The sequence below is a fragment of the Zingiber officinale genome, chromosome 1B, assembly GCF_018446385.1.
Source record: "Zingiber officinale cultivar Zhangliang chromosome 1B, Zo_v1.1, whole genome shotgun sequence".
Classification (NCBI taxonomy): domain Eukaryota; kingdom Viridiplantae; phylum Streptophyta; class Magnoliopsida; order Zingiberales; family Zingiberaceae; genus Zingiber; species Zingiber officinale.
In genome coordinates this window covers 149,115,272-149,139,568 of record NC_055986.1, presented here as the reverse complement: position 1 = coordinate 149,139,568, position 24,297 = coordinate 149,115,272, and the positions used below count along the sequence as shown (strand labels likewise).

General features: G+C 40.6%; 1 long non-coding RNA gene across 1 annotated transcript; it reads left to right on the top strand.

The window, feature by feature from the left end:
• The first annotated feature begins 435 nt into the window (after positions 1-435).
• LOC122009305 lies at positions 436-1,475 on the top strand. The gene is made up of 3 exons (XR_006119533.1): positions 436-954; positions 1,029-1,306; positions 1,400-1,475. It is a non-coding gene; the product is annotated as an uncharacterized LOC122009305 (long non-coding RNA).
• The last annotated feature ends 22,822 nt before the right edge of the window (positions 1,476-24,297 follow it).

Genomic DNA, 24,297 nt, shown 5'->3' with positions numbered 1-24,297 from the left:
TATCTTTATTGGAAATGCTTACATCCTTGTACATATCCTTAATTAGTTCAATATATGTTACGCTAACACCTCTCTTTTCTGGAATTCTCCATATAATTTCTCTTGGGACTCCATCATAAGTTTTTTCTACGTCAATAAATACCATGTGTAGATCTTATTTTTGCTCCTGATATTTTTCAATTAGTTGTCTAAGAAGATGTATAGCTTCTATTGTCAACCTTCCATGTAAAATATCGAAAAATGGCGAATAATGATGAAGGAATTTTTCGAAATTTTTAGAAATTTTTCTGGAATTTTTCGGAGACCGTATGGACGAGTTTACGGGGATAAAAATGAGGCCCGGGGAAAACCTATTTAGGCTACCCTGATTTAACGAGGAAAAGTTTATTTCCTTTTTCTTTTAATTTTCTTTTTCCTTGTTTTTCTCCCGCGTGCTTCCCTCTTTCTCCCCCTGCCGAACCCGACGCCGTGCCCTAACCTCCTTGCGGCTTTCTTTTCCTCTCACACGACGGTTCCTTCTTTCCGTTGTGCTGCAGCCGATGCTGGTTCACAACCCAAGCGCTGGCGACGCTCGAGCACTCTTCTGCGATTTGCCCTCTCGCACCGCTGCCTCCTTCTCCACACCAGCGACGCCGATTCCACAGCTCTAGCGCCGGCGCCGCCGCTTCTCTTCTCCTCTGCGCATCAACACCAACTCAGCGTGCCCTAATTCCTGGTCTCTTTCTTCCCGCTCGGAGCAGCGCCGCGCCACCTGATTCATCTTCGTCGTCGGCGCAAATCCATCACCACCTACTGCGGGAAGCCACCCTCGGTTGATGTGGGCCGACGCTAGAGCATTGGGCCCTAGCCTCGATTTCTGACGCCGACCTTCTTCATCGCGACGACGCCAACGCACAGAGCCCCTTCTCCATGCCCTAGTTTTGTTAGGTTGGCTGTGGTCGGCCTATCAAACGGGTATTTCCCTTATTCTTATCTTGTACCATAATAATGATCTACAATGTTGATTTCTTCCATGTCGATTTCAACAGCAGCTTGCATTGTCTTGGATCGGAGAGGAAAATCTGTTGGGGGACAAAGATTTAGCTTCCTTGATTCATCGGCAACAAATCTATGGCAGCAGTACGATCTGGCTAGCACTTTCCGGCCGCCACTCCTCTTGGCAGTGGGTTATTAGGGGCTATCTGGTGTTAGGGTAAGATTGCGGTTAAAGTTGTACTGGATTAAGGCTAGGACATGAAGGTAGGGCGGAAGAAATTGTAAACCTTTGTGGCTGGCTTGTACCACCATCCACCAATTGCAAATTTGGGTAAGTTATGCTCTTGATCTCTAAGGTTTCAAAACCCTAATTGCCTACTAGTTGGATGTATAATCAACTCATGGATATGATTGGTATCAACAGGATTAAATTGTTGTGGAGATGAGGAATCTGATCATTTTTCATACACTTAGGTGAACATGTTCAGTGATTTTCTTTAGATTCCTATTGAGGATGGTCTGTTCTATACAGATTCTGTATATGTTATTAATTTACATCTGAGTTGATCCAATTGGAAATCTTCATTGGAACGAGGGTTCGGATTCGGGACGAGCACATCGACATAGAGGTTGATTAGCTCGATCTACATTGGAGGCGGGTACCTCTTGACTTATCTTTTATGATATTGTCAATTGGATATGTATAGTATTTTATAGCTACAAGCAATGTTCATATTTGTCTTTGGTATGTCACGGTTTGATACCCATAGCATGTTCTGTTTTGTCGCTTGTTATGTATCCATGTTTATACGTTGTGATCATTGTCATGAGTACCTTAGTTCCTAGAGTAAGTGACATACCATGCTTTACTGAGTTTAGGACTAGATTCTGAATTTTTATTATCTGGCATGTGTACCTATATTTTTATATCATATCTGATATGTGTACCTAGACCCTTTTGCTTTGATCCATATATATTGTTGGTACATATTTTATGGAGGTGGATATGTTCAGGACCTAGGTTGTTATACCATAGAGGACCTGTATACCCTAGATCTGTGGATTTGACTTACTGGTACTAGGGTACACATTATATATATATATATATGGATTGGTACAGGATATTGCCATGCTTAGTGTCATGCACCATTCGCATGATTACATGCTGTGCGATTATCGGCTCCATTATTGTTGAGCACCTCGCCAGTTACATGTATCTGCACACACGACCACTCATGGGTTAGTGGTATATTCAGGAAGGGTGTGTTGCAGCAGGTGCTCTGCCAAGGGCTCCATTGGTCCACTCATGGGTTAGTGTGACGCAGTCAGAAGCAGATTGCACCCTCCCCGTCATCGCACGGAGACGAGAGCATCAACTCCCCATTTATGATTTGGGGTAAGGAGGATAGGTGTACTCGACAGCATCCCGTCCACTCGATCACTCATGAGTAGTGATGGTAGAGTGCACGGTTGTCACAACCCTACCCACCGATCTCACCATCACGCGAGACTACCGACCGGAGAGTAGGGGTGACTTGATACGCCTCTCATCATACGATCGACGCATTTATCGTCAGGTTACGATTTATTCACGATTTGGTCGACGATATGTTCGATACATACAGTGATATATGACACTCTCAATTTGACGACCCTTTTGTCTGGATAGAGTGGTGAGTACAGCTTCCTCGTTACCTTTCAGTTTTGCATTTTTCCTATATATGATTAGGAAGTCGTATTCCATGTTTATTGCTGTTAGATATATCTTACTAGGCACTTATTGGTATTCACGAGTTGTTGAACTCACCCCGTGGACACTATATTTTTAGGTACAGATTGTTATGGTCGCTTGGGAGTATCCTGGCTACGGCCCCACGTCACATCGAAAACTATAGTTCGTTAAGTTTTATTTGTTTTATGTATCGGTGTGTTTAGCTCTGTGCTCCGGTTTTATGGAGCATTGATGTTGTTATGTGGTATTTTGTATTGGTTGTTGGTTGTGTAACCAAGCCTAAACAAAGGTTTGCTGCTATTGCAGATTTACTGATTTTTGGTTTTACTGCCTTAGTTTTACATAACTGCGTGGTTGTGTTTTTATTGTATCAGTCGAGTAGGCTGTATCATATAACTGCATGGTTGTGTGTATATTCCAGCCGCCTGTGGCTGATGTATATTGTGCATGTAGAAATGATTCAGATTGTCAACCGTACAGGGGAGGTGTTGCCAAAATTTCTTCGGACAGGGACTCCCCCGGGGCGTGACAATTTAGTTGTATTAGAGCACGGTGTACGAGTTTTATATCCCGTGTTTTGGATTTCGTGTTTTAGTTTTCTCGATGTGACTTTTCGAGTTTTGGGACCTGGCAGCAGCAGGACATCTTCAAGCTATAGGAGGTATGTGGGTATACTGTTATCCTACCTTTTTGGTTAGTATATGCACTGTTGACTATTATAGTTTATGACATGTATTTGTATTCTTTATTAGTATCTGTCTGGTTGTTGTAGCACATATTACCTATGATGGGTTAGCCACTGATCTTGATTGACCTTAATAGAGATTAAGGATTTTTAGCTCTGGTGATTTTTCATATCATATCACCAGTAGTTTTAGCTTCTGTTACTACTAGTTGATTAGCAGATTGAGGCACATACCAGCCTCTGCTAGTATTAGCTGGGTAGTGGATAGTATCTATATCTTCATGTTGACCTAGCCAGTAGTATAACATTTTATCTTAGTTAATTTCATCAGTAAATATTGATTTACTCTTGTTAGATCGGTAAGTAGAAGACTGATTTACGTTTGTCGACTTGGGTAGTCATAGATCGATATACCTTTGTGATTGAAGAGGATTAGTGTAATCTTGATCGGTTAGTAGATTACCGATTTAGTTTTGTTGGATCGATCCGTAGGGGATTGTCATACTCTATTTTTAGAGGTTTGAATCTTTGGGTTATTTGTGCTTAGTTTGGTATCTAGAGCACATTTGAGTACATGTTTTGTACTGACGTGGAAAAGACTGAATGGACCGTATACCATTGTCGATTTCGGTCAGTCTATAGAGGATCGATGTATCCTATTCTATGTGGACTTAAATTGTTGACTGTATGTACCTAGTTGGATAACTTAGAAGGTGACCCTGCCATTTCAGAATGCAAGGTTGATTGGATTAAATATGCTGATTTTGCATATCTATGTGGTGGGTACATATGATTGTTATGTGTTGTAGGAGTGTTATGATGGACTGTCTAATTGCATGTAGTGAGTGTTGTTTGAGGTGTATTGTCGATTATACCTATATTGATATGTGCACACGGGTTCGGTATGCATTGTTGGAGGTATCACGATGGTTTATACCTTTGTTGTGAGTATGTTTGATGTGCACTAATTGGAGGATTATGTCGATCATACATATGTTGTGTGTGCACGTATGCCAAGTGTATGGTTGGTAGCATCATGATGATTCTACCTATGTTGAATATAGAATGTTGAATGTCTACATTATGACATTTGTGGTATTACTCTGTCAACTAATTCTCCTATTAGTGGGTGATCGACCCACTAGGATGATGATAGAGTTGACTATGGATTTGATTTGCTTACTGGGTTGTTATACCCTAGGCTACCCACAGTGATATGTGGTAGAGAGATCTCGTGTAGTCTCTAGCTGGATAGTTAGGTGCCTTAGGCACTTATGTATTGTTGTGGTGGAGTGTTGCTCCCACATGTTATGGATCGTTTGTGGTGGAGTGTTGCTCCCACACATTGTGGATTGCTTGTAGTGGAGTATTGCTCCCATATATATATTGTAAATGCATATTTTGGATATTTGTGGTGGAGCGTTGCTCCCACATATGGAGGATTTCTTGTGGTAGAGCGTTGCTCCCACATATGTGGTATTTTGTGTGATGGAGTGTTGCTCTCACACTGGAGGATCTATTCTTTGGTGATTTATATCGTTAGTGATCAGATTTCCTGACTTGTTGTCGGGGATCTTATGGTTGAGAATGTCTGATTTACGGACATTATAAGTTCTTGGTTTTATCATTTAGGCTAATAGTGCCCTAGATGTTATCATAGACTCGATGATTTGGTATTCTTGGGATGTTGGATCAGTTTCCATTGTCTTTGTTGACAATGTTGTGATCTATTTCAGATCTAAGGTGAGTCACGTACACCATCTTCGCATAGTTCTAGAGATGTTTCGATGGAAACGTCTATATGTGAAGATCAGTAGTGCGTATTTTGGTTATCTTCTGTGAGATGTTTGAGACACACGGTCACCAATAGGAGTATACCGTGGTTCCAAAGGAGATAGAGTTTGTTACCGTTGGGAGTAGACGAAGTCTATAGAGGAGGCTTGCAACTTTCTTTGTTTGGCTCGATATTTTCGGAGATACGTTGAGGGTTTCTCTCGGATTGCTATGCCACTTACACGCCTGTCCAGGAAAGGCGTGAAATTCACTTGGACTGAGGATTGCGAGACCAGCTTCCAGGAGCTGAAGCGGAGACTAGTGTCCGCTTCGATTTTGGTTTTATCTTCTGAAGAGGACGGATTCGTGCTCTATACCGACGCATCTCTACAGGGTTTGAGCGCTGTTTTGATGCAGCACGGCAGGGTAGTCTCCTACTTCTCGGAAGTTGAAAGAGCATGAGGAGAACTACCCAGTACATGACTTGTGGCTGATCGCCATTATTTTGCCTTGAAGATTTGGCAGCAGCATCTGTTCGGTATTACATTTAAGATTCTCACTGACCATAAGAGTCTCAAATACCTATTCACTTAGAAAGAAACTTAATCTCCGATTGAGGAGAAGGATGGAATTTTTGAAAGATTACGATTTGTACCATTAGCTATTACCCGGGAAAGCTAATGTGGTTGCCGATGCACTCAACAGGAAGTCCAGAGGGACTTTGGCTTGCCACCGAGTTTCAGTTACAGACTTGGTTCAGGGTTTCTTCGAGTTAGACCTTGAGGAGCAGGGACAAACAGAGCAGGGTATTCTGGTTACCATGGTTGCTCTATCCTCGATCAGGATGAGGATTCAGGAGGCCCAGTTGGAGATCAGTTTTTACAGTCCCTTGGCAGCCGGATAGCTTCCGGGCAGCAAACCGAGTTCCCACGAGATGAGGAGGATATTATATACTTCCGAGGCAGATTATGCGTACCTCAGTCTCACCCGGTCTTGTCGGAGCTACTTTAGGAGGCTCATCGCTCTCGATTTGTTGTTCATCCCAGGCGGGACCGCATGTATCGAGATTTGAGGCGTTCCTATAGGTGGAACGGTATGAAGAAAGACATCGCGTAATTTGTAGCAAGAGGTCTTGTCTGTCAGTAGGTGAAGGCAGAGCACCAGATACCTGCCAGATTATTTTAGCGGATTCCTATTCCTGAGTGGAAATGGTAACATATTACCATGGACTTTGTGGTGAGTCTGCCTAGGACACGACGAGGCTATGACGCGATTTGGGTAATCGTTGATCGATTAACCAAATCCACACATTTCTTAGCGATCTAGAAGACTGATTCCTTGGATCGATTGACAGATCTGTATTGTCGGGAGATTATCAGATTTCATGGTGTCCCTTAACTATTATTTCGGATAGAGACCCTCGGTTCACGTCTCGTTTTTGACAGAGTCTGCAGCAGGCCTTGGGCACGCAACTCTGTTTCAGTACAACTTTCCATCCGCAGACGGATGGACAGTTAGAGCGGACCATTCAGACTCTAGAGGACTTGCTGAGGTCTTGTGTATTGGATTTTGGAGGCAGTTGGGAGGACCATTTGCCATTGGTAGAGTTCGCCTACAACAACGGTTTGCATTTGGCTATCCAGATGACACCGTTTGAAGCATTGTATGATAGGCCTTGTCGGACACCCACCCTTTGGGATGAGGTTGGGGAGGCCCAGTTGTTGGGACCTCATAGAGCTCAGCATGAGGCAGAGTTGGTCTGTACTATCAGACGGAGGACGTCAGAGGCGTAGGACCACCAGAAGGGTTATGCAGATCGGAGTCGGAGACTCTTAGAGTTCTCTGTAGACGACCATGTATTTCTGCGAGTTTCACCCACGAAAAGGGTGAAGAGATTTGATTTCAGAGGTAAGCTAGCTCCGCGGTACATTGGCCCTTTCCAGATCTTGGAGAGGATAGGAGCAGTAGCTTATCGTCTGGCACGACCACCGTCCCTGGTAGGCGTGCATGACGTATTCCACATATCTATGCTGAGGAGATATATTCCCGACCCGACACATGTGTTGACAAATATCTCAGTTTCCGTTCAACCTGACGTCACCTATGAGGAGGTTCTGGTAGGAATTCTGGACCGAAAAGAGCGTCAGTTGTGGAACAAGATGATCCGACTGGTTAAAGTCGGATAGTACCATCATTCCGATGAGGAGGCTACCTGAGAGCTCGAGGATACTATCCGAGCTCGATACCCCCATCTTTTCACTTGAGGTATGTGATTAATTTACCGTTCAACATTTATACTCTTACCTATTGTTAGTATGTGCTGATGGTAGATAACGAAATTTAAGGACCAAATTTTTATTAGTGGGGGAGAATGTAAAATATCGAAAAATGGCGAATAATGATGAGGGAATTTTCTGAAATTTTTAAAAAAAATTCGGAGACCGTATGGACGAGTTTATGGGGATAAAAACGGGGCCCGGGGAAAACCTATTTAGGCTACCCTGATTTAATGAGGAAAAGTTTATTTCCTTTTTCTTTTAATTTTCTTTTTCCTTGTTTTTCTCCCTCGTGCTTCCCTCTTTCTCCCCCTGCCAAACCCGACGTCGTGCCCTAACCTCCTCGCGGCTTTCTTCTCCTCTCACACGACGGTTCCTTCTTTCCTTTGTGCTGCACCCGACGCTGGTTCACAGCCCAAGCACCGGCGACGCTCGAGCACTCTTTTACTATTTGCCCTCTCGCACTGCTGCCTCCTTCTCCACACCAGCGACACCGATTCCACAGCTCTAGCGTCAGTGCTGCCGCTTCTCTTCTCCTCTGCGCGTCGACACCAACTCAGCGTGCCCTAATTCCTGGTCTCTTTCTTCCCGCTTGGAGCAGCGCCGCGCCACCTAATTCATCTTCGTCGCCGGCGCAAATCCATCGCCACCTACTGCGGGAAGTCACCCTCGGTTGATGTGGGCCGACACTAGAGCATTGGTGTTGCCCTAGCCTCGATTTCTGACGCCGACCTTCTTCATCGCGACGACGCCAACGCACAGAGCCCCTTCTCCATGCCCTAGTTCTGCTGGGTTGGCTGTGGTCGGCCTATCAAACGGGTATTTCCCTTATTCTTATCTTGTACCATGATAATGATCTATAATGTTGATTTCTTCCATGTCGATTTCAATAGCAGCTTGCATTGTCTTGGATCAGAGAGGAAAATCTGTTGGGGGACAAAGATTTAGCTTCCTTGATTCATCGGCAACAAATCTGTGGCAGCAGTACGATCTGGCTAGCACTTTCCGGCCGCCACTCCTCTTGGCAGTGGGTTATTAGGGGCTATCTGGTGTTAGGGTAAGATTGCGGTTAAAGTTGTACTGGATTAAGGCTAGGAAGTGAAGGCAGGGCGGAAGAAATTGTAAACCTTTGTGGCTGACTTGTACCACCATCCACCAATTGCGAATTTGGGTAAGTTATGCTCTTGATCTCTAAGGTTTCAAAACCCTAATTGCCTACTAGTTGGATGTATAATCAACTCATGGATATGTTTGGTATCAATAGGATTAAACTGTTGTGGAGATGAGGAATCTGATAATTTTTCATACACTTAGGTGAGCATGTTCAGTGATTTTCTTTAGATTCCTATTGAGGATGGTCTGTTCTGTACAGATTTTGTATATGTTATTAGATTACATCTGAGTTGATCTAATTGGAAATCTTCATTGGAACGAGGGTTCGGATTCGGGACGAGCACATCGACATAGAGGTTGATTAGCTCGATCTACATTGGAGGCGGGTACCTCTTGACTTATCTTTTATGATATTGTCAATTGGATATATATAGTATTTTATAGCTACAAGCAATGATCATATTTGCCTTTGGTATGTCACGGTTTGATACCCATAGCATGTTCTGTTTTGTCGCTTGTTATGTATCCATGTTTATACCTTGTTATCATTGCCATGAGTACCTTAGTTCCTAGAGTAAGTGACATACCATGCTTTACTGAGTTTAGGACTAGATTCTGAATTTTTATTATCTGACATGTGTACCTATATTTTCATATCATATCTGATATGTGTACCTAGACCCTTTTGCTTTGATCCATGTATATTGTTGGTACATATTTTATGGAGATGGATATGTTCAGGACCTAAGCTGTTATACCATAGAGGACCTGTATACCCTAGATCTGTGGATTTGACTTACTGGTACTAGGGTACGCATTTTATATATATATATGGATTGGTACAGGATATTGCCATGCTTAGTGTCATGCACCATTTGCATGATTGCATGCTGTGCGATTGTCGGCTCCATTATTGTTGAGCACATCGCCAGTTACATGTATCTGCACACACGATCACTCATGGGTTAGTGGTATATTCAGGCAGGGTATGTTGCAGCAGGTGCTCTATCAAGGGCTCCGTTGGTCCACTCATGGGTTAGTGTGACGCAGCGTTGTAGCAGGACAGGTACCCCTCCCCGTCATCATGTACCGGGAGATGAGAGCATTGAGCTCACCCATTTATGATTTGGGGTAAGGAGGATAGGTGTACTCCGACAGCATCCCGTCCACTCGGTCACTCATCAAGAGTAGTGATTGTAGAGTGCACGGTTGTCACAGCCCTACCCACTCGGTGTCACCATCATGTGTGAGACGGCTGACTAGAGAGTAGGGGTGACCAAGACATGTCATTGTCATCATACACATTGATGCATTTATTGCTTGTGCTTGCTGTATTTATTTGCTGCATTTGGTTGGATGCATATGTTTGACATGCATACAGGATATATGACACTCTCGGTTTGATGACCCTTTTGTCTGGATAGGAGTTCCTGGTGAGTACAGCTTTCTCAGTTACCTTTCAGTTTTACATTTTTCCTATATATGATTAGGAAGTTGTATTCCATGTTTATTGCTGTTAGATATATCTTACTAGGCATGTCTATTGGTATTCGCTGAGTTGTTGAACTCACCCCCCGTGGACACTATATTTTTTAGGTACTAGATTGTTATGGTCGCTTGGGAGTATCCTGGCTATCGGTTCCCACGTCACATCAGAAGACTATAGTTTCCGTTAAGTTTTATTTGTTTTATGTATTAGTATGTTTAGCTCTGTACTCCGGTTTTGCTTCTGGAGCATTGATGTTGTTATATTGTATTTTGTATTGGTTGTTGGTTGTGTAAGCCTAGCCAGCTAGCAGTTTTGTGTTTGGTTTGTATTTGGTTTCTGTCATTTTCCGTTGTGTTTTGGTTTTGGTATAGCCAAGTGGGTTGCTTTACATATAACTGCTTGGTTGTCTTTTTATTGTATCAACCGAGTAGGCTGTATTATATAACTGCGTGGTTGTGTGTATATTCCAGCCACCTGTGGCTGATGTATATTGTGCATGTAGAAATGATTCAGATTGTCAGTCATACAGGGGAGGTGCTGTCGAAATTTCTTCGAACAGGTACTCCCCCGGGGCGTGACATTCCAGGTATGAATCCAAATTAATTTTCAGTCACTATGGTCTCCTTCCTTAATCTTTTTCTATTACTTTTTATAAAAGTTTCATAGTATAACTATTAGTTTAATACCCCTATTCATGGGAAGCCTACAAGATAAAATTTCCAAAAGAAATAGTCCATATAGCAACCCAGGGAAATAACATCTTAAACTTTTGTTATATCATCCATAGACTTTTAATAGCCAGAGATGTTAATATAGGATTAGATATAAAACAAAGAGAAGCAATGAGAGACTTAGAACAACTTTAACTATTCGATTGGAACTGGATCAAACCTTTCTATAATGATTTCCCAGCACTTACTACTTTCTCAAAAAATTATTGTAATCCTGAATTAGGAGAAAAACTTTTCAGCAAATTATTAGGAGATTTAGGCAAAGAAATTCACAAAGCTTAGACAAACTTGAAAGTAGCACCCTAATATGATAACATAGGAATTCAAATCTAACATATCATTTCTATATTTAAGGAAAAATATACTTATATAAAAATACAAAAACAACTTAAAAATTAACAATATGACTTCTGTAGTCAAATATATACTACGTAATAATATAGATTAAACCAATATAGGCACAAACAGAGAAGAAGGTCGACTAGGCCAACTAGGCCAGCCATTCAGCCTAAACCCAAAATAATGCCTAGAAAGCCCTACTATTTTTAAGGAAAAGTAAGGAAAAAAAGTCTTATTCAAAGAAAATATATTTCAATACTATAACTTGTTTTGCTTGTAATTAATAAACTAGGACATTTATCTTCTACATGTCCGAACAGAAAAAAGTTATATATAATAGAGGCTAAATTAGACTTTTGTACTAATCTAGACTTAATAGAAATACAAGAAGATGTGTCTAATACCTCTATTATTTCTATAGAGGATACAGAATAAATAGCTAATTCTTCTAATTATAGACTCATCAACTCATTCCTAAACACCTCATATACCTTGGCTGAAAAATATAGAATCTCTAGTGAGATATTCTAGCTAGAAATTGAGGACTTAACAAAACAATGGGAGGATTTAAACATAAATAACATGAACCTTATGTTTACATAGTCAATATCACAAACTACTTTCCTAAAACCTGACTTACCAGAATGTTTCCATGAATGGACCCTAAAAATAGGAATAGATAGTGTTTCTTATTTCTTATGAGAGTTTTACTTAGCCATAGACAAAAGAGGAACCTATAAGCTCTGTAGGAGACAAGTCTGTAACATATGCTTTAAACAAACATTTAACATCCTTATACCTACTACTCAACAAGTACGAGGGAGTACAAAAATTGTGCTTCTTGAAACAAGAGTCTCAGTTTTAGAAACTTGACTCAATCTACTAGAAGTCGAGCTAGCTAATCTCAAGAAATCCTCTACCCCTATAATTGACAATCGAGACAAAATAATTGCGATAAATGAACCAACGACAGATATTGAAATTAGTTTCATAAAAACTCCCAGTATATATAATATAGGATGAACTATTGATATCAAAGTTCATTGTCTAGTCAATATACGCGGACATGAATTTACACTACATGTCTTTCTTGATAGTGGATCCACTAATTCAACAATTGATGAAACTACTCTACTCTCAATCATACTTCCGGAACTCATTAAAATAGCCAATAACCCCCTTGTTAGTACCTATCTTGATGGTCAACAATTATCCTATCATAAGTTTGTCACCAATACTTATATAAGGTTTTATATGAATTGTGATAAATTTGGCTCCCCTCTCACTCTGCCCAAAATTTGGATTAGACCCCTTCCACAACCTAATCTCCACTTAATTTTGGGACTTAGTTTTCTCATTGCTCAGGATCTAACACTGTTCCATACAAAAACTATGCCATTTTTCTCTCTACACCTATTTTCTCTCCAATTATTTCTTACTACCCTTCTACAATCCGAAAGCGTGGTGATACCCTTACAACACAAAGGCACGCAAATATTCCCACCATCACTAATAAAGATACCTTAAACATTCACCTCTATTACTAATAATGACACACACCAGTGTATAGATAAGACTTCTTGCAAAGGTTCTTGTTTATTAACATAGGAATTATCATGTGCATTAGCATTCCATGAATTACAAGAAAACTAACAATGCTTGGTTGTACAAGCCTTTATAAAAAGGAAACTTTTAGAGAAGATCCTAATAGCTCAGACTTAGACCTTCAAGGATAGTTTTTAACTACAAAAGACTTAATGATAATTATCAAGAAGATAGATAAAAGATACCTGATAAAGATCAACTTCTAAACAAAATACAAAACAGGAATGGTAATCAAAATTTGATATAAAATTGAAATTTTTGTAAGTTAAGATGCATCCTAACTCTATAGAATAGGTGGCCTTCTCTGTTAGGGTCGATTTGTAGCTAGAGAGGGAGGTGAATATCTTGTCGCGCTCATTGTCTTTCTTCTTGATGATGATATGTAGAAGAATTACCCACGAAGCACACTTACAACACTAACACGAAGGATTTACTTGGTATCCACCTCAAGAAGAGGTAACTAATCTAAGGATCCACACACGACATACTCTCCACTATGAAAAACACTCCTCAGTAACTACCGGAGGTGGAGAAACCTCGTACAAACTCACACAAGCATACAACTCAAAACAAGAAGTAAATACAAGATAATACAAATGAAAAACCTTCTTCCTTGAAATCTTGTAGCTTATAGATGCCTCTTGAACCTTGGAAGTGTAGCAATACTTGTCCCCAAGAGCCTCCAAGAACTGGTGGAGAAAGTCATGTGAGTTGGAGAGGAAAAGGTTATAGAATTTGAACTCGTCGTCGCCTTTATATCTGCACTTCTAGGGCTCCCAATCGATTAGGCCTCCTCCCAATCGATTGCCACGTCAGATCCAAAACATGCATCCTGCACAATGGTCGTATTCTAATCGATTGGGGAGGCTTGAATCGATCGATCGATCGATTTAGAGCGCCTCTGTGCTCTGTTGGACAAGACATGAATCGATCAACCAATCGATTCATGCTTCCTCACGTCTGTGTGAGAAAGCCAGCCCCCAATCGATCATCTGATTGATTGGGAACTGTTCTGTGTGCTCACGATTCAGGCACCTAATCGATCAGTTGATCGATTGGGTTACTGTTTGTCGTAGCATTGTGCCCAATCGATCAGCTAATCGATTAGGCTTGGTCCAATTTGATCACTTGATCAAATTGACCAACCCTAGCTCGCCTGAGTCAAGTCTAGGGCTCCCAAACCCAATATTCGGTCAATCTTTACCTATTGGGACTCCTCATGCATATCATCTGATCAACCTTGATCTGCTGGGACTTCTTCACCAAGTGTCCAGTCAATCCTTTAATCCACTTAGACTTTTCTTCTTGTACCAAGTGTCTGATCAACCTTAACCCACTTGGACTTACTATCTTATGCCAAGTGTCCGGTCCTCCATGACCCACTTGGACCTCTTTCCACTAGATGTCCGGTCACCATTGCCCCATTTGAATTTCCTTGTGCCAAGTATCTGGTCAATCCTTTAACCTACTTGGACTTCCTAACACCAGGTGCCCGATCAACCATGCCCCACCTGGATTTCCACGTGCCTGGATTCACTCATCAAGACTTTCACCTAGCTTCACTCACTAGGATTTTCACCTGCCTTCACTCACTAAGACTTTCCCGTTGCCTGGCTAGCTTCACTCACCGGGACTTTCAAACTGCCTGGCTTCACTCACCAGAACTTTCCAACTAATTGGCTTCACTCACCAGGACTTGTCTTTGCCTAACTTCTAGTTATGACTTTCCCAGTCAAGTATCCGATCAATCTTGACCTACTTGACTCTTCTTCACATAAAACTGATCAAACTTTGACCAGAGGGGAATTACACCAACAATCTTTCCAATCAGATGATTGCTCCTGCAATCTCCACATATTATCAGATATCGAAACCCAAACATCAAGACTCAAGCTTGAGCCAACTCAAGCTTAGTCAACCTGACCCAAAGGATATTGTACCAACAATCTCCCCCTTTTGATGTTTGACAATACCTTTAAGTTAGGCTAATCCTATAACCTCAACTTCTTCTTCATGCCAAAGCATGAGTGAAGGTTTCCTTCATTCTCTCCCTTTCCTAGAGGGAAAACTCCCCCTTTGGGTAATGAAGGTCTAACTTAAATCCTACATTCTCTCCCTATTGGTACACATCAAAAACTCTCCTCCTGAAGAGTTACTCAACATTGTTTACAGCCTCATATGTTGTTGACAACACCACAATGAAGGTCTCATACCCTTCATTGTATCCAATGCTCACCCTTGAGCATTAACACTAACGAACGTTAACCATCTTCCATGGGGTTTAAAAAATTAATTTTCATGTCCTTAAAGAGTGACTCCCCCTAAAGATATACTCCAAACTTCTGTCATTGCACCAATAATGACTTGAAATCATTAAATCTTTAGGAAATCCAAAACATGAATTTTTGAGGTGCAAGTATCAATATTTGAATGCAAACCTCAACTCCAATTTAGTCTATCTTTAACTAAACCATTCTTGTTTCAACAAGAATATTACCCTTAAATGTATATAAATATATTTCAAGGGTTTATGAATGGTTAATGGAATGGAAAATGGTTTAAAGTGTTGAAATCAGGCTTTCCCAGCAAAAATCAGCCTTCCCAATCAATTGGGGTTGGAGCTCAATTGATTGACTCCATTTCAATCGATCGCCTGATCAATTCCGCGAGCTTCTGTTCAAGGAGAAAATGCTTGAATCGATCTACTGATTGATCCAAGCAAGAATGAATCGATCGGATGATCGATTCAGTGAGCTTCTACTCACGGGAAACCCATCTCAATCGATCGCCTGATCGATTGAGACACTCCAATCGATCGGGTGATCGATTAAAGGTATGATTTCCTGAAAGTGAATTCCAGCTGAAATTCAGAAATATCCTAAAAATTCTACAAAATTTTAGAAATCATGAAACTTCTAATAGACATTATTTATGGTATATACTATCGAGGAAAAATAGTTTTCTAAGAAAATACTTCATATTTTCAAAGATTGACACAAACTTGAAAACCTATAAAAACTTCAAAGTTTCTTCTAAGTTTGTGTCAAACTTTTCAATGATAATTACTATCAAAAGATAGTCTTAACCAAGGTTTTCCAAAGTATATTTAAAATGATTTTCAAAACTAATTTCCAACCATGTTCTTTGGGCTAAATGCACATGACTTGTACATTAGCTTTCTCAATAATTGAAGTACACATAACTATATATTTTGATGAAATTAAAACTCAAATAGATGCACTAAATCAACATCTTGAGTCTTGTTCATCATCCTAACATCTCACTTATATCTAATGTGTACTAAAACACATACAAGTCACCTTATAGTCTTTGTGAGATGTAGATTTTGATTTTACCCTAGACTAGGGATCATGCATATCTATCTAGGCATTTTAGGAATTATGAATATCCACCTAGGATGTCACTTGTTAGTAAATGTCATTGCCCTTAATTACAAGGAAATTAAAATGATGCATAATGAGTTATAGCATACATCAAAAAGAAATAATTTTCAAAAGAAAATATACTATTGCAGTATTATTACATGATGTATGTATGACATGACATGGTATTTTTGTTTATTTTTTATAATAAGCATGGATGAAAAATATGATATCATGACATATGATTGACAAACAATCATGGCAATTAGCATAAATAAAATATACCTAGGTAATATATCTAAGTATCCTTAATTCCTTAGCTAAATTAAAATATAATCCTTGATTGCCCATATTTTCTCAAGAAAATGCCAAAACTCAACTTGACATTTCTTTTACTCTTGGTTAGTTGTGCCAATTTAAATTAAATCTAATTCCTCAAATTTTGGCACATTTGACTATTTTGAAGTGTAACCAATTTATCCTTTACATTTTTAATGGTTAACAAAAATCTTGAAAATGCCTTCAAGTGTCAACTTTATCAGGGTTGGGTTAACTACCCTTCCAAATAGAGTTGATACTCTCTAACCCATCTAGGGTGTAGAGAATATGCTCCTAGGAACCCAAAATCTATTGGTGCTCCTTGGATGCTCTAGGTATTCATTAGGGATGACTTCCCTAGATACCTTCCTAATGACCTTCCTAGGCTTGTTAGGAGTCTTGGTCACTTTCTCTAGATCAACTCTAGGGATAACTTCCCATGTGACCTTCTTGGCGACCTTCATTTACTTCTTAGAAGTCTTAGTCACATTAGTCTTTGTAAAAATACTTCTAGGAATAACTTCCCTTGTATTTTTGACTTGACCCTTAGACCTATGGTTGGTTCCTTAACTATATAGAATCCTATGATAAGATGTCACATCCTTCTTGGTTTTAGGTTTGTACCCTAAACCTCTATGACCATTAGATGACTTTTGTGCTCCTAAACCTAGGCTATGCTCTTTTTGCCCCTTAAGGATATATTTTTTTTAATCATTTTTAAGGTATTTTCAATTTTATCAAGTCTTGACCTCAAGACTTGATTTTCTTACCTTAAATCCTTAGTTTTGGATTTTTCTTGATTTGTATGAGCATTTGTATTTTTAGGCACATAAGTAAAGTTCTTAGTGTTATTACCTAAGTTACTATTTACCTTCCTAATCTTAGGTGTGGTAGTTTTAGTATGATGTGCTATATAATTTTCCTTGATTCTATCATGTTTTCTATTTTCATGATAAATAACATTAAAGTGATATAGACTAGACCTAGCATGCTCTTTATCATGTGTCAAAGGAATTGGTTCAACAAATGATACCTTGAGTTTCTTTTTAGAAGCTCCCATTGACTTAAACTTCCTCCTTTGACTTTGGTCAGTTTCTTCCCCTTAGGACATTAACTTCGGTAATGTCCTTTTTGATTGTACAAGAAATACACAATGTGTTCCTTGCTCTTCTTTGTGTTGAGCCCCATGGTTATTTTGATGTGATCAACCAAGTTGGGTTAGGTCCTGCTTGTTATCTGATCCCTGTGTCTAAGTGTGCAGGAACTTAGGAGCGCAAGAAGTCGAGCAGAAGATGCAGCTAGCGAGAAGGACGGCACAGGAAGGGAGCCGACGGGCTCGGTGCGTCCGAAGGACGAGAAAGCTGCGGAAGAGTACTCCAGTGGACGAGAAGAATGTGCATGGCGTTTGAGGGACAAGAAGCCGGGATGGAAGCCTGCTCGAGGAGAAGGCCGAGAATTGGGTTCGGGTGAGTCCTATTCCGATTAGCAGCAATCACCCAAGTTATCGGAGCATCGGAAGCTAAAATGAAGTCAAAAGAAGCTAGAAAACTAGCTGGATGCGCCTTCAACGAAGTGCTGGAGGCGCCTTCAACGAAGTGCTGAAGGCGCCTCCGCTGCCTACACTGTCTGAGGTGCCTCAAACACCTTGGAGGCGCCTCAGACCTAGTCCGAGGTGCCTCCAAGGCTATTTAACGCGCCTCAAACCCAAAAAAAATGAGCGTTTGCATTCGGATAAAGTTTTATCCGGTCAAACTATTAGAGGCGCCTTGAATCGCTATTGGAGGCGCCTTGGACCCTCGAGATAGAGTTTCCATGAGCTATATAAAGGTCCCTGGAGCTAGGAAATAATCATTTTAACTGAGTGTCAACTTCCTAGAAACTTCTTTGCTTTCTAATTGTGTAAAAGACTTCTCCGCCTTCAGAGAAGGAGACTTTTTCTAGTGCACTTTCCAACCGCCTTGGATTAACAACCTCCTGGGTTATAACCAAGTTAACTCACTGAGTTCCTTTCTCTGTTTGTTTTCTGTTATTTTGTTTTAATGTAATTGTTGCATTTATTTTTGAGTTGAAAGTCTTGAGGAGGGTATCTTCTAATTTGCAGTCAATTCAACCCCCCTCTTGCCGGCCCCGCTGCACCAACAATTGGTATCAGAGCCTGACAGCCTCAGAAGAACTAACCACCGATTGAAGCACAAAGATCAAGACGATGGCCGGCGCGAACATTCATCCCCTGAAGTTCGATGGAGACTTCTCTACGTGGAAACGCAAAATGGAGGTATTTTTTAAAACAGAGTTTGATATTCTTCTTATTATGAAATATGGTTTTTCAGCACCCAAAGACAAGGAAGAATACAACTGGGCGAAGAAGGAGCAAGCCGATTTCGTGGCCAATGAAAAGGCAGAATTCCACCTGCTCAGTGTTCTGCCGCCCCAGGAGGTAAGTCGGATCAGAAGCTACGACTCTGCCAAAGACCTCTGGGAAAAATTCCTGAAACTCCACGAAGGCACCTCAGAAGCAAAGCTAGTGAGGTGCGACATCCTTTGGACACAACTAACAAATCTCCGGATGAATACTAGCGAGAAGGTAATGCAACTCCAAGCGAGAATCAAGGATCTGATAACGCAACTGACAAATCTTGACAAATCGGTAACGAACCGATATTCCATCCAGTATGCACTCAACGCCTTCCCAAGAACACCAGAGTGGGCATCCTTAGTAGATGCTTACTACATCTCTAAGGACTTTGAGGTAAGTAGTTTAAAAAGTTTATTTTCTACTTCGAACTTCACGAGTCTCGACTTGTAGAGCCTAAACAAGTAGAGAAGTCGAACCTCAACATTGCCCTACAAACTGAAAATGACGATCCCGACTCTGAAGCGTCGATCGACGAAACTGAAGCGGCGCTACTGGTAAGATGTTTTAATAAATTTCTTAAAACTAATAAATTTAAATCGCAGTCGAGGAAGCATCAGCGTAACAGAAGGGCAGTCCAATACTACAACTGCAATGAGGAAGGGCACATCAAGGATGACTGCCCCAAACTGAAGAAAAAGAACAAGGAGAAGCCTCAAAAACCTACGTCCTCTACACGCAAGAGTCTGAAGGCTACATAGGATGATTCTTCATCCTCTGAGTTAGAAGTCGAAGCCTTCTCAGGAGTAGCATTGATGGCCAACCATCTCTTTGAAGATGACTCGGACTCAAAGATGAGCATAGATCAAGGGGGAGGAACATCAATAGAGGAAAGCAACGATGAAGTGGGAGAATCACAAAGTAAGGTAAGTAAGGTATGTGCTCTGAACCCTAAACAGTCGTTTCAATTTATTAAAGCTCTTTCTAATGACTTAGCTGAATCAGAAAAAGAAATTACTAAATTAAATAAAATGTTAGATAATATGAAATCTGAAAATGATAAATTGAAACTCCAAATTGAAAAGTTAAAATCTGATGCATGTTTAAAAACTAATATTTTTCAATAATAAAAAATCAAGATTTATGGAAAATTAAATTGGTATATAAGAAAGCATCAGGGACAACTTAGAAAAATTCTAAAATATTATGTACCCCCTAGATATTTAGCTAACCCTGTAGGAAGGAAACTTTATTGGGTTTCAAAATCCGTTTTAGACTGATTGTTTCTTTAAATTAAGGCTTTCAGAAGAGAAATTAAACAAATAATTTCTTTTGAGGCTTTGTCTAAGGAAGTGGTTGTTGCTCCAATAACCAAGAAGGCCTAGTGCCTCGCCACGACCTAGAAGCCAAAATATTGAAATGAAGTGTTTAATTAACTTTCTGTTAAAGCATTAAAATTAAAATTTAGATAATGCTTTAAAATTTTTGCTTGGAAAATTTTCAAAAATATTTTTATACTTAGAAAATTTTCTTTCATAAAATTTTGACTTAGAAAAATTCTCAAATATTTTTTTCTTTAAAGTTAAAATTTTTTCTGAAATTAGAAATTGATTTTAAATTTATACTTAGAGAAATTCTTTAAAAAAACTTAGAATTTTTTTTTAAAGACTTAGAAATTTGTTTCAAAAGTATTAGTAATTTTTTTTAAAATTCTTAGAAAATCTTTTCAAAATTTTTTTTAACACGTTTTATACCCCGTTTTTGCTGTGATAAAAGAGGGAGAGATAGACACATGTTAAGGGGGAGTTAGGGATATTTTCAAATTAAATTATGTTTGAATTGTTATAAAATGATATTCTTTTCATCAATTGGTATCAGATAGAACTAAATTTTATGTTGCAATTTATTCTAATTACAAATTTATGATTAAAATGTTAGTTTAGTAATTTCTTTAAATTACTACCTGTCTATTTTTATCCCTAACTTGAACTTGGGTTGATGCACATTAAAAAGGGGGAGATTATTGAACCCCGTGGTTATTTTGATATGATCAACCAAGTTAGGTTAGGTCCTGCTTGTTATCTGATCCCTGTGTCTAAGTGTACAGGAACTTAGGAGCGCAGGAAATCGAGCGAAAGACGCAGCTAGCGAGAAGGATGGCACGGGAAGGGAGCCGACGGGCTCAATGCGTCCGAAGGACGAGAAAGCTGCAGAAGAGTACTCTGGTGGACGAGAAGAACGTGTGCGGCGTTCGAGGGATGAGAAGTCGGGATGGAAGCTTGCTCGAGGAAAAGGCCAGGAATTGGGTTCGAGTGGGCCCTATTCCTGTTGGCCGTAATCACCCAAGTTATCGGAGCATCGGAAGCTAAAATGAAGTCAAAAGAAGCTGGAAAGCTAGCTGGAGGCGCCTTCAACAAAGTGCTGAAGGCGCCTCCGCTGCCTGCACTGTTTGAGGCGCCTCAAACACCTTGGAGGCACCTCAGACCCAGTCCGAGGCGCCTCCAAGGCCATTTGAGACACCTCAGACCCAGTAAAAATGAACGTTTGCATTCGGATAAAGTTTTATCCCGTCAAACTATTGGAGGCGCCTTGAACCCCTGTTGGAGGCGCCTTGGACCCTCGAGATAGAGTTTCCAGGAGCTATATAAAGGTCCCTAGAGCTAGGAAATAATCATTTTAATTGAATATCAACTTCCTAGCAACTTCTGTGCTTTCTAATTGTGTAAAAGATTTCTCCACCTTTAGAGAAGGAGACTTTTTCTAGTGCGCTTTCCAACCGCCTTAGATTAACAACCCCCTGGGTTGTAATCAAGTTAACTCACTGAGTTCCTTTCTCTGTTTGTTTTCTGTTATTTTGTTTTAATATAATTGTTGCATTTATTTTTGAGTTGAAAGTCTTGAGGAGGGTATCTTCTAATTTGCAGGCAATTCAACCCCCCTCTTGTCGGTCCCGCTGCACCAACATTTTGTCATGGGGCCGACCTCCTTGGCCTTCTCCTTAGCCTTGGGTGTCATTTGGCCATTCTTCTTGACCAATTTAGGACACTTGTTCTTGTAGTGCCCTTTTCCCCTACACTCAAAGCATATAATGTGATTTTTATTATTTGAAATTGAAATAGTTATACCTTATTTACTTGTAGGGGTGGTACATGATCCTTGATATGATTTTTCTTGATTTTTGAAGGTGGCATCATCTTCCTCTCTATTTGACATGGATGTCGAAGCTTTTTCTTGCTCTGGTGTCAATGAATGTCGCTTCCCCTCAATCCTAGAAGTGGATGCCTCTTCATCTTCATCCTCTTGCACATAAAACAAAGAGTATGCTCCCTCTTTACTCTTCTAGTTGCCCTCTTTTGAGGATGAAGCTTCTTGGACTTCTTCTTCAGAAGTTGAGCATCTCTCAACTTCGGAGTCCTCTTCCTCTTGGTCTTGATCCAATGAGTGACCCTCTTTGGTTCTTCTTGGTTTGGTGCAGTGGAGGGGACCTCATGGATTTTAGCCAATTTGTTCCAATGCTCCTTGGCATGTTCAAATTCTTCCACTTGCTTCAAGATGTTGCCAGGCAATAGATTGACCAATAACTTGGTCAGTTTATCATTGGCCTCACACATCTTTGGATTTGCTCTTGACTCCACTTGTTGTTCTTGAGAATTTTGCCCTTTGAATCTTTTAGAGTTGCATAGTCTTCCATGAGAGCAAACTATTGCTCTATCTCCATCATAAAGAAAATTTTGATTCTTGATTTCCAAGAATCGAAGCTTGTCGATGTATACGGTGGAGGCACCCTTGTGTCGAATCTGAGTTCATCTCGGAATTCCATTTGAAGTTGAGCTCTTTAAAATCTTTGACTTATTGACTTTTATGCTTCAACTTCTTCAACCCTCTAGCTCGTTGCCATTTCCAGCGATTATTCCGGTGAAGAGCGAACTCGCTCTAATACCACTTGTTAGGGTCAATTTGTAGCTAGAGGGGGGTGAATAACTCATTGCGCTCGTTGTCTTGCTTCGTGATGATGATATGCAGCGGAATTACCCACGAAACACACTTACAACACTAACACAAAGGATTTACTTGGTATCCACCTTAAGAAGTGGTGACTAATCCAAGGATCCACATACGACACACTTTCCACTACGAAAAACACTAATTCTCGGTAACTACCAGAGGTGGAGAAATCTCGTACAAACTCACACAAGCATACAACTCAAAACAAGAAGTAAATACAAGATAATACAAATGAAAAACCTTCTTGCTCGAACTCTTGTAGCTTGTAGATGCCTCTTGAACCTTGGAAGTATAGCAACACTTGTCCCCAAGAGCTTCCAAGAACTAGCGGAGAAAGTTGCGTGACCTGGAGAAGAAAAGGTTACAACGTTTGAACTCATCGTTGACTTTATATCTTCGCTTCTAGGGCTCCCAATCGATTGGGCCTCCTCCCAATCGATTGCCATGTTAGATCCCAATGATCTCAACCATCCAAAACATGCATCCTGCACAACAGTCATATTCCAATTGATTGGGGAGGCTTGAATTGATCGGTCGATCGATTCAGAGCGCCTCTGTGCTCTGCTGGACAAGGCATGAATCGATTGACCAATCAATTCATGCTTCCTCGCATCTGCATGAGAAAACCATCCCCAATCGATCAGCCGATCGATTTGGAACTATTCTGCGCTCGCAATTTAGGCGCCCAATCGATCGGCTGATCGATTGGGCTACAGTTTATCGCAGCACTGTGCCCAATCGATCAGCTGATCGATTAGGCTTGGTCCACTTTGATCACTTGATCAAATTGACCAACCTAGCTCGCCCGAGTCAAGTCTAGGGCTTCCAAACCCAACATCTGATCAATCTTGACCTGTTGAGACTCCTCGTGCCTAGCATCCGATCAACCTTGACTTGTTGAAACTTCTTCACTAAGTGTCTAGTCAATCCTTTGACCCACCTAGACTTTTCTTCTTGTGCCAAGTGTCTGATCAACCTTAACCCACTTGGACTTACCATCTTGTGTCAAGTATTCGGTCCTCCATGATCCATTTGGACCTCCTTCTACCAGATGTCCGGTCACCCTTGACCCATTTAGATTTTCTTGTGCCAAGTATCCGGTTACTCCTTTGACCTACTTGGACTTCCCAACATCATGTGTCCGGTCAACCTTGACCCACCTGGATTTCCACGTGCCTGGCTTCATTCACCAGGGCTTTCACCTAACTTTACTCACTAAGATTTTCACCTGACTTTACTCACCAAGACTTTCTCGCTACCTGGCTTCACTCACCGAGACTTTCAAACTACCTGGTTTCACTCACTAGACTTTCCAACTGCCTGACTTCACTCACTAGGACTTTCCAACTGTTTTGTTTCACTCACCAAGACTTTCCAACTGCCTGGATTCACTCACCAGGACTTTCCAATTGCCTGGCTTCACTCACTAAGACTTGCCTTTGCCTAACTTCCAGTTAGGAATTTTCCAATCAAGTATCCGGTCAACCTTGACCTACTTGACTGTTCTTCACATCAAACTG